Source organism: Helianthus annuus, chromosome 12 (assembly GCF_002127325.2).
Source record: "Helianthus annuus cultivar XRQ/B chromosome 12, HanXRQr2.0-SUNRISE, whole genome shotgun sequence".
NCBI classification, from domain to species: Eukaryota; Viridiplantae; Streptophyta; class Magnoliopsida; order Asterales; family Asteraceae; genus Helianthus; species Helianthus annuus.
The window spans coordinates 7,371,620-7,383,792 of NC_035444.2; positions in this window are offsets into that span (position 1 = coordinate 7,371,620).

The following is a 12,173-nucleotide window of genomic DNA, read 5'->3' on the forward strand; positions in this document are numbered from 1 at the left end:
CCACTTTCTATTCCTTTCTATGTTTTGAATCCGTCTCGTGGATTTAAACATCTCATTCATATTCATCACTCCTTCTATGTTTCGAATCCGTCTCGCAGATTCTAGCATATCATTCATACTTTCTCATTCCTTTTGTATTTCGAATGCGTCTCGCGGATTCTAACATATCATTCACACTTTCTCATTCTTTCTATGTTTGGTACTTTCCATTTCTTGAGAGTCTTACATTTTCCATTCACCCTCACGTCCACCTACTCCCTGATTCTAACGGACATACCTGTAACAATTATCACGGTTTCACGAACGTCGTATGTTTCTTGTGTTCTGGCCAGGTACAAAATCCACATACTAGTTTCGTATCTTCGTGTAACCATCACCTTATGTCCGAAGAATTAGTTTTCAGCATGTGTAACATTTTCAAAACTTTATTACTATTCCAGTATTATCATTCATTTAAGATTCTCCTTCCATTGATAGGTTTTACCATTACATGTACTTACATATAATAAATATACGTACCTGGAACCAATTTATCTTACTACGTGCCTTGATGTCGGTCCTAGACCGCACTCGCGGATCATCCTCTCCATCCACTATGCTTATCTTTAGATCTTGATCGAGTCTTGGATTGTACGGGTTCCTTGTCTCAAGAGCACACAGGTTTGAGTTCAAGTATTTGCCTCCTCATACTTGATTTCCCTCAAACCAGGGCTCTGATACCAACTTGTAACGCCCAAATTTCCTAATCCAAAAAAGTAATAGTGTCATACTATTATTTAACAAAATTCGGGCATGACCCGTTCGTATTATGAACAAATCCATGTAAGACGAACTTGTAAGAACTTAAATACGACACAGCGGAAAATATGAGCCCAAAAATTCCGTTCTTAAAAAGTCACATTAATTACATGAAGACTCAATTACAAATAGTAATACGTTCATTAGAGAGGATTCACAATGTTACATTATATCAAGGCTTCATGACCAATTTAAAACAAACTATGTGACCTTTCTTTCCCGTACAATCCTTGCTCTCAACTCGATCTATGTCTGCTTCACTTCGCTAGTGGTAGAGGAAACCCGAGCGATACCTGTGGACACCACGTACAACCCAACCATTAGTCATTCACTTACCTCGAGTGTCAGTCTCGTGTATGCTTCCTCATATCCTTTACGTAGCCTTCCATGTTTCCCCCATCTTGACATGATCCTATACTTTCATGTCATCATGGTTACCATTTCATTAGTATAAACACACATTCTAATATTGCATTAGTTTTACATTCATATCCAACATTATACTTTATTTGTCAAATTCCAATCAACACAAAATATAAGCTTGAAGTCGCATCTTTTCATTCCGCATAATTCTTCATGTTGTTACATTTAGCACATATTGATATAGCATGTATTTAATTCTCTAATATAACACTTGTGACAAAAGCTTAATACACTAATTATGCACAGTTGACTTTCAGAAAGTCGATTGTCCATCTTGTGATTTATCAATTTAACTTCATACGTCCACATTTTTATAGTCGATTATGTTACGAGCATTACATGCATTCCCAACTTACTTAGTAAAACACATACCACCACAAGATCATATATGAACATTCAACATAATCAAATCCTTCCATATTTTTCATCTCATAATCCAACAACTATCAACATAATTTAGGATTGACCAATTTTAACGCTACCCTTGAACCCAACTTTAGCTTGCTAGAAAAATCCACATATCATACAACCACATCACCCAACTACAAAATCAACTAAGTGTATTTGGTGTGCCATAACCTTATGCAGAGAATACAAGCTACTAATGCACGCTTCTAACACATCATACTAACAAATCAAAGTCCCATATGATCTCTACTTAAATCACACTTTTCATCTTAACAATTATGTCATTATCACTTTTCACACATAATTACCCGCAACTTGCATACAATTTCACGTATTTGTTCTCTTAGGCATTTCATCGAACACTTGGCGGGTTTCGCATTTATGAAATATTATGTACAAGCTTTTAAAGCATGATTCTTACTAATTCTTCACATAACTTTCATTTTAATTCAAATTCAAAATCAATAATCTATAACATCCATTGTCATACACCTCAAGCATCATCAAATTAACATAAAATACATCATTATCATCCTACATAAGAACCGCTACAAATGGGTTTTTCATAAATATACCTAACAATCAGAAATCTAAGCATAATTCAAGTTTCATAAAGCGTTTCTTGTAGGAATCCGTTCGTGTAAAATAAATAAAACTTTACAATTAACAGAATTACAATTGAAATAAGGAAAGCTGAAAACTATGCTGTTACAACTGAAATCAAAAGGAAAATACAAGAACTGAATTACAAAAGAAAATCAGGTTCTTGGCCGAGGATCGTGTTAGACTCGGGTCCCTTAAAACAAATTTCGTGTCTCCCAGGAGATCACGTTTTTTTCCAGGATACAACAGCCTAAGCAGTTGCACTGCCGGTCTTGACTCCAACCCGAAAGTGTACCTTGAGCTCTTGAAGAAACATATGAAGATTCAGAGAGAAGGATTGTAGCTGTGTGTTTCGGTGTATCTGATCTGCCATAGGAACCTCCTATTTATACTGCAATCTAAAGTCGAAACTGAAAAAGAATTAAGTGGGAGAATTAAACTGCATTAAACGTCTTCAATGCATTTTAATTCGTCATTCAATTCTCAGTCAAACGCATTAACTTCGTCAGTTTCGAATGCTGAATCATAACTGCACAGCTTTAACTGCTGCTGGAATCTTCTGCGCGCGCGCAAGACACATTGGTGCGTGCGTGCAGGTCTGCACGCTTCATGCGCGGTGCGTCCTTTTGGCTCACTGCCATGCGCGCGTGCGCCTCAGTCCCATGCGCACCTGCGCGCGTGCGCCACGTCACCTGGTAGCCTCTAAGAGCACGCCACACAGTCGCGCCATTTTGGCTCACTAAGGTGCGCAGCGCACATCACCTCAGTGCCCATGCACCATGCACAACCGCGCGCCTCCATGCCATGTGTACTCGCGCACGCATGCGCATGACTGCCACGTCAGTCATGCGCCACATCACCTACCACTACCAGTTGGTCCTTGCAACCCTTGTGCTCCACCACGCGCACGCGGTCAAAAATACAAAGGCGGCTCTCAAGCGTGCGAAGTGCAAAGTGCGCCATCAAAGCGCCACATTGCGCCTCATCGCTCACGCCACGCGCGCGCGCATGGGCGAGTGCGAGTTAGGGTGCTCCGCACCCTTCGCGAGTACACTAGTGAGTGCTTCCATGAAACAATAAGGATGGAGAGTTCCCACTTAAATACCCCTTTAAGTTTCATCTCTCATCCAATGTGGGACAAGGTGCCACTTTCCCACTTATTTCAGCATTCAAGTTTCAAACACCAAACTTTGAGCATCGATATCTCATTCATCTTAGCTCCGTTTTGGACGTGGTTTAATTCGTTGCGAAGTCCTTTGAACGTAGAACACAAACCCACAAATAAATATATAAAACCCGCTCATTTTATTATATTTATTTCTAGTCCAAAATAGGAAAAAAAATCATTTTCCTATATTTGTGAAAAATACTTTTTCCACAAATTTCCAACAATCCCCCACATGAATAGAAATCGATCTATCAAGTGTCAACGATACATGTTCAACAGTTGAGTATTGCAAGATGGTAGGTGTAACCTTTGAACCTACTTTTGTTAAGCATACTTAGCCTCCTAGGGTCTTGTAGACACGGTGTCTTTGAACAATCCCCCATTTATGTAGGCGACAAAATACATTCACACAATATTCTCCCTAGTCGAGTTAAGACCTCATGGTTGTGTCCGTTCATGGTCATGGAACACGTTCCTGGTTCTGCGAGAGCTCTAGGATTTGCGCCTCCCCACAAATCCATTCGAAGCGACCCCACTTCTCTCTAACATATGTGATTCCTCTGAATCATTAAAAGCATCATGGTTAATTTTGGATTTCCTCAAAATCCTTAACCTCAACATGCTTAACCTTTCCTTCATGTCACTGATTGGAATGGACTAGGAAGTATACAACTCCCTTTATTAATTTTGGGGCACCCCCCATAGTGACTCCCTTTGGGTTTATGATTAAGTTTGCCTATTGAACCTAGATCTTGGGATCTCCAGTCAACTAGGTTAGGTTTCCCTCATATTCCCTTCATCTATGGGCTTTAGTCCCATTCCTCTTGACAACCTATACACCTTATCTGTGCTTAAGCCTTTTGTTAACGGGTCCGCAATGTTCTCCTTTGACCTCACATAGTCAACTGAGATAACACCCGTTGAGATAAGTTATCGTACCGTGTTGTGTCTACGTCGAATGTGCCTTGATCTGCCATTGTACATCGCGCTTTGTGCTCTAACAAGCGCTGATTGATTGTCACAATGTATGTAAATCGCCGTCAACGGCTTTGGCCATCTTGGAATATCTTCCACAAATTGACGTAGCCACTCTGCCTCTTCCTCGCTTTTATCTAAGGCGACGAATTCGGATTCCATCGTGGATCTAGCTATAACCGTTTGCTTGGAAGACTTCCAAGCTATAGCTGCGCCAGCAAGTGTAAACACGTAACCACTTGTTGATCTGTGATCCTTTATATCCGATATCCAGTTCGCGTCAGTGTATCCTTCGATTACTGCTGGATCACGGGTATAATGCAAACCATAGTCTCTCGTGTATCTTATGTATCCGAGCACCCTCGTGATAGCTTTCCAATGATCCTCGCTCGGATTACTGGTGTATCTACTTAGCCTGCTTACAGCATATGCTAAGTCGGGTCTAGTACATGTCATTAGATATATGAGACTACCAATGATCCTTGAGTACTCTTACTGAGAAACACTCTCGCCTCTATTCTTCCTTAGGCGTTGGGTATTATCAATTGGAGTTCGAGCTACACTCGTATCTTACGAATTGAATTTCCCAAGGATCTTGTCCACGTAGTGAGATTGACTTAACACAAGACCATTTTGGGTTCTAGTGATTTTAACTCAAGGAATCACATCCGCAAGACCCATGTCTTTCATGTTAAACCTCGCTTTCAACATGTCTTTTGTTGAGTTGATCATGTTATCATCACTCCCAATGATAAGCATATCAACTACATAAAGACATAAAATCACATAACCTCTTAGTGTGTCTTTAAAATAAACACACTTGTCGCACTCATTTATTTTGAAACCATTGTCAATCATGACATGATCAAACTTTTGGTGCCATTGTTTTAGAGCTTGCTTCAAGCCATACAAAGACTTGACCAATTTACATACTTTACCCTTGTTTCCAGGGGCGGAAAAACCCTCAGGTTGTTCCATGCAAATTTCTTCTTCTAAATCGCCATTTAGAAATGCGGTCTTTACATCCATTTGGTGAACTTCCAAATTTCTTAGAGCCGCAATTGCAAGAACCAACAGTATAGAGGTTATTCACGTCACAGGCGAGTAAGTATCAAAGTAGTCTAGACCCTCCTTTTGTCTAAATCCTTTGATTACTAACCTTGCCTTGTATTTATCAATACTTCCGTCGGCTTACATCTTCCTTTTGAATATCCAACGATATCCAAGTGGTTTACAACCAGGTGGAAGATCTACTAACTCCCAAGTATGATTTTGCAATATAGAATCAATTTCATTCTTAATTGCTTCTTGCCATTGAGGTCCTTCTGCGGAGGTAACCGCCTCGCGGTAGGTATTGAACTCACCCTCAACCATATAGCTCATGAAGTCTGGACCAAAGGGTTTTTCAACCCTTTGTCATTTACTTCGTCTAAGCTCACCCTCCTCGACCTTGGGTCGTTCATGAGTTTTATCTAACCTCGTAGACGAACTCGGAGCTGCTTCATCTATCCATGTAGATGAACTTGGACCTGGTTCATCTAACCATGTAGATGAACTTGGACCTGCTTCATCAGCCGCTGTTGATGAAGTCGCATGTGTTTGTCCTAACATAGGATGCACATTTTCAAAATTCGAGACGATGTTAGGATTTGCCTCCATGATAGTGTGTTTATGTACATCGGGATTCTTGGACTCATGTAAAAGAAAACGATGTGCGCTACTTTGATGTGCATATCCAATGAAAATGCAATTAACAGTTTTGGGTCCTATCCTAAGAGTCTTAGGAGGTGGTACAATCACCTTAGCTAGGCACCCCCACACTTTCAAGTATTTGTATGAAGGCTTCCTTTTTCTCCATAACTCGTATGGAGTTTCGTCCCTATTTTTCAAAGGTATCTTGTTCAAAAGATAGTTTGCTGAGAGAATGGCGTCCCCCACATTTCTCGGTTCACTCCCGAGCTTATCAACATGGCGTTCATCATTTCTTTCAATGTGCGGTTCTTTCGTTCCGCAACGCCATTTGATTGTGGAGAATAAGGAGGTGTACACTCATGTACAATGCCACTTTTTGCACATAAATCCTCAAAAGGTGCAATATATTCACCTCCTCGATCGCTTCTCAAAGCTTTTATCTTCTTTTTAAGTTGATTCTCAACTTCATTTTTGTACAAGATAAACTTCTCTATTGCTTCGTCTTTACTCTTAAGTAAATACACATAGCAATATTTAGTACAATCATCAATAAACGTGATGAAGTACTTATTTCCTCCACACGTGGGAACCGCTTTTAAATCACACACATCGGTATGAATTAAATCAAGGGGTTCGGTTATTCGTTCAACTGATTTAAACGATGATCTCGTAAGTTTGGATTCAACACATGTCTCGCATTTGTGATTGGACTCGATATGGAATGTTGGTATCAAGTTTAATTTAATTAAACGTCGTAATGAATTAAAATTTACATGTCCTAGTCTACCATGCCAAACATTAGAAGACTCAACAATGTAAGTAGAAGTAGAAGTTTTATTCATACTTTTGTTTTGGTTCACAACCATTACATTCATTTTAAACATTCCATTAAGGGCATAGCCCTTTCCTACAAATATTCCACGTCTAGACAAGACAAAATTGTCCGATTCAAACACTAGACGAAATCCAAACTTGTTGAGCATCCATCCCGACACGAGATTCTTCCGTATCTCTGGGACATAAAGCACATTTGTCAAGGTAAGCTCCTTGCCCGAAGTCATCTTCAAGACGACCGTGCCTTCCCCCTTGATGCTTGCGGTAGCTTTATTCCCCATATAAAGCTTTTCTTCACCCGACGCTTCCTTGAATGTAGAGAAAAAAGCCTTGTCTCCACAAATATGGCGGGTTGCACTCGTGTCAACGAACCATCCTTTTGGGTTTTCACCCATTGCGTTGACTTCTTCAACCATAGCCGCTTCCTCGGTTATCATTGCAATCAGAGGCATACCATCCTCATCAACCATATGCGCCCGCTCACGCTTAGGTTTCTTGCATTGGTTAGCACGGTGCCCCATCTCATTACAGTTGTAACAAGTACCTTGGAAAGGCGCAAACTTCTTTTTCACAGCCCCCTTTTTAGGTCCAGGGTTGTTAACCTTTGCTTTCCCTTTATTGTCCTTTTTTACCCTTGCCTTTCTTGCCCTTTGAGGACTCCCCAACTTCTACCATGTTTGCTTTAGCCGAAGCTTGCAAAATGGTGCCTTTCTGGGCCACCCTGTTGTCCTCTTCTTTACGAAGACGGACGACAAGTTCCTCAATCGTCATTTCCTTCCGCTTGTGTTTAAGATAATTCTTAAAGTCCAACCAAGCAGGATGTAATTTCTCAATCATGGCTGCCACTTGAAATGTCTCGCTAAGTACCATTCCCTCAGCATGGATGTCGTGTAGTATAATTTGCAACTCTTGGACTTGGTTCATAACAGTCATGTTATCAACCATTTTGAAGTCCAAGAAACAGGCGACAACAAATTTCTTTGTTCCCGCATCCTCCGTTTTATACTTTTTATCCAAGGACTCCCATAATTCTTTGGAAGTCTTGATATTATAGTACACATTATACAAGGCATCCGAGAGACCGTTGAGTACATAGCCTCGACAAATGAAATCCGAGTGCTTCCAAGCCTCTACTGCACTCAGAGCCTGAGCGTCGGTCTCCCTTTCCGCAGGTTTGGGAGCGGTTTCCGTCAAGAACCTCGCAAGGTTCATGGTGGTCAAGTAGAAGAACATCTTCTGTTGCCACCTTTTGAAGTAGAGACCCGAGAACTTCTCGGGTCGTTCAGCATGATTTGCCACTGTGGACGCTCCCACAGTGTTGGCAGGGGTACTGATAACAACGTTGACGTTGGTATTTTCAGTCGACATTCTGAAAAATTCCACAAAACCAAGTTAATAAATTTGTTAGAATAATAAATGTGTTGATTTATTATTTTACTAACAAAATCGATGAGTAACAAAATCAGCCACGTAGCTTCTAAGTCCAACTTTGAAGACTACAAGAGAAGATCTTAGAACCCAAAGACGAAGAAGGAGTAGAAGAACAGAGTTCTGTTTTGACAAAGTCGCTACTTTGAATCAAAACAGAGAAAAAAATATGTTTTTTTAAACACAAATGTATGAATTCAAAACTGGTTCGAATTCACAGCAGAATATGTTTGTGATTCTACACGAACGATGTTTTTAAAAAAAATTGTTTTAAGATTGTAGGAATCCGTTCGTGTAAAATAAATAAAACTTTACAATTAACATAATTACAACTGAAATAAGGAAAGCTGAAAACTATACTGTTACAACTGAAATCAAAAGGAAAATACAAGAACTGAATTACAAAAGAAAAACAGGTTCTTGGCTGAGGATCGTGTTAGACACGGGTCCCTTAAAACACATTTCGTGTCTCCCAGGAGATCACGTTTGTTTCCAGGATACAACAGCCTAAGCAGTTGCACTGCCGGTCTTGACTCCAACCGGAAAGTGTACCTTGAGCTCTTGAAGAAACAGATGAAGATTCAGAGAGAAGGATTGTAGCTGTGTGTTTCGGTGTATCTGATCTGCCATAGGAACCTCCTATTTATACTGCAATCTGAATTCGAAACTGAAAAAGAATTAAGTGGGAGAATTAAACTACATTAAACGTCTTCAATGCATTTTAATTCGTCATTTAATTCTCAGTCAAACGCATTAACTTCGTCAGTTTCGAATGCTGAATCGTAACTGCACAGCTTTAACTGCTGTTGGAAGCTTCTGCGCGCACGCGCGCGCAAGACACACTGGTGCGCGCGTGCAGGTCTGCACGCTTCATGCGCCACATTGCGCCTCATCGCCCACACCACGCGCGCGCGCGTGTGCGAGTTAGGGTGCTCCGCACCTTTCGCGAGTACACTAGTGAGTGCTTCCATGAAACAATAAGGATGGAGAGTTCCCACTTAAATACCCCTTTAAGTTTCATCTCTCATCCGATGTGGGACAAGGTGCCACTTTCCCACTTATTTCAGCATTCTAGTTTCAAACACCAAACTTTGAGCATCGATATCTCATTCATCTTAGCTCCGTTTTGGACGTGGTTTAGTTCGTTGCGAAGTCTTTCCTACGTAGAACACAAACCCACAAATAAATATATAAAACCCGCTCATTTTATTATATTTATTTCTAGTCCAAAATAGGAAAAAATCATTTTCCTATATTTGTGAAAAATACTTTTTCCACAAATTTCCAACATTTCTATCACATATCCATCCTAACTTCACTTAGATTCACGAGTTCATCAACACCCAATTCACCCAACATCACCAAATCATAAAATTTAACTTACTTGATAGTGAAGAACACTTAGGAGATCGATAATCTAGATACATGCATCCTAAAAACCTTCAATTCCCTTTTTGATTTGGAGATTTTCTTGAAATTTAGGGTTTACCCCTTTTTCTTTGGCCTGGTCGATCTCAAACACGCACACAGTATGTGTGTTTTGAACTTTGTTTATTTTAAACACAAGTTCCTTCCATCTTGTCAAGTTTAGTCCCTCTAGATTAGGTGTTTATTTATTTCTAGGCACTTTCCATTCTTAGGCATATATCATAACACATTCTTTAACTAAATAAATTTAAAAATAAATTTCTAACAATTATGCATAATTTATCACTTTTATGGTGTTACAATCTAGAGATGCCACGATCTGGGACGCATATGCACCCCATTGAGATTTCTAGTGGTTCTGTATCTTACGCAGGATCACCTTACCAAGGTCCTAACGAATTGGACCAATATGGAACCGGTTCATATTCGTGAACAAACCCTCCTATCATTCACCGATACTGCTTCCGCCGCCTCCACTAGAGGACGTGCAAATGGAACCGGTGGAGCAACTGCAGCCACTATCAGAACCACTAAGGAGGAAACGTGAAGCACACATGTTTGTGCGTTTGGGATTGCGGTGAAGCCCGCTACCACCTTTACCCCAAATATATCCACCTATTTCTAAGGACCCACAAATGGGTGGATCCTCAAACACCGCACCGGTGGTTGATCCAATTCCTACAACGTTTGTTCAACCATCACCATTGGGTTTTGATAACCCGATTCCTACGTATCCAGATACCACTGGATACAATCGTTTTAACCTATCTACGCCGATGAACTATAACTATCAGGCGCTATTATACGACCCTTATTTCGAAGCGGCCGTACACAATGCTCTCTACCCATCTCCTTTCCCGCCTGCATATCCAGCTACTGGATATCCAAATTATGGATACCAATATCCTGTTCTGCTGTTGGTGCATATTCTTTGACAACAGCTTAATAGTTTAAGTATTTAGTCTTTGGATATTTTGTATTGGGCTTAGCTTATTGGTTAGGGAGTTTATTGTTGTAATGGGCTTGGAAAATGGCCTAGCCCAGTAGGAAGCCCAGTTCACAGACATGTGATTAGGGTTTTAAGGTTAGAGAAGTTAGAGAATTTTAGAGAGAGAAAGTCTAGAGAGAGAGAAGAAGTTCGAATTTAGGGTTTGTAGAGCAAGATCACAAAGAGTGGCTGTAAGGTTGTGAGGTCTTGAATTGATTGTAAAACTTCTAGTTTGGATAATCAATAGAAGACCCGTTTAATTGTGAATTCTGTGTTTCTACTCGTTTCTGTGCTATTCTGGTCTAGTGGATTCCGCACTCTAGGTTAGATATACAATTTTGTGACGATCCGTATGAACCAGGGGACCTACATCTGCCTCAGCCACAACCACTGCCGCCACAATTAAAGGTCACCAATCAGGCATTAGAGAGGGGGAACAAATTCAGCGTAAGGCTGAAAAGGCTGAGAATAAGACAAGTAAGATCTTCAAAAAGCTCAACAAGATGTTTGGCCAGAAGAAGGACGCGTAGAGAAGCTATATCTTTTATTTATTATATTTAAATTTCCAAAAGTGCCTGCGTGGACAAGTTATTTTTCTTTTAGTACCTGCATGGACAAGTTATTTTCTTTTAGTCCCTGCGTGGACAGGTAGTTAAATTTCATTTCAAAAGTCCTGTTTAAGGCAAAGTATTGTAATCTTTTATCTTTTAATGAAAATTTTGGAATTATTTATATTATATGTATTCATTTCATCCCTTTTATAGCGATCGTCTCGATTTTAATTCGCAATTCATCGATCTGCTTAATGATTCTAAAGAGATCTTCTTAATGGTTTTTGACCAGCCATTTGGCAAAGCCAATATTAGTTGGCAATTATAAATGATAGTTAAGGTTGAATAGCCCTTTTATCCAGAGGTGGTAAACTATGTTTAAGCTTCAAAAGCCCTTATGGTCAATTGAGACCATGGCTACATATATTATTGTCAAACCATTAAGACAATTATTATGGATTAACATTCAAGTAATGTTAATACTCCTAGTAAGGTGACCTGAGGAACCACACTAGCCGTCAAGGTGGTGGACTACGTCCAAACCTTATGGCCTATATGATCAAATTAGATCATGGCTAATGTCATCAATACGATGATTATCTATTTTAACATCCTATGTGATGTCAATTGTTTTGCCTACGGGCTATATTATACCGTCAATTATGACAATGACAGATGTGGTCATATGACTCCCTGTCCAAAGGTGGTGAACTATGTTCAAGCCTTATAGCCACTTGATCAAATGAGATCGCGGCTATATATGTAATTATCATCCATTTAAAAATTGTCAATATGACAATGACAGTTGTGACTTTATGATCCACTGTCCCATAAGTGATGGACTATGTCCAAACCTTATAGCCTATATGGTTTAATA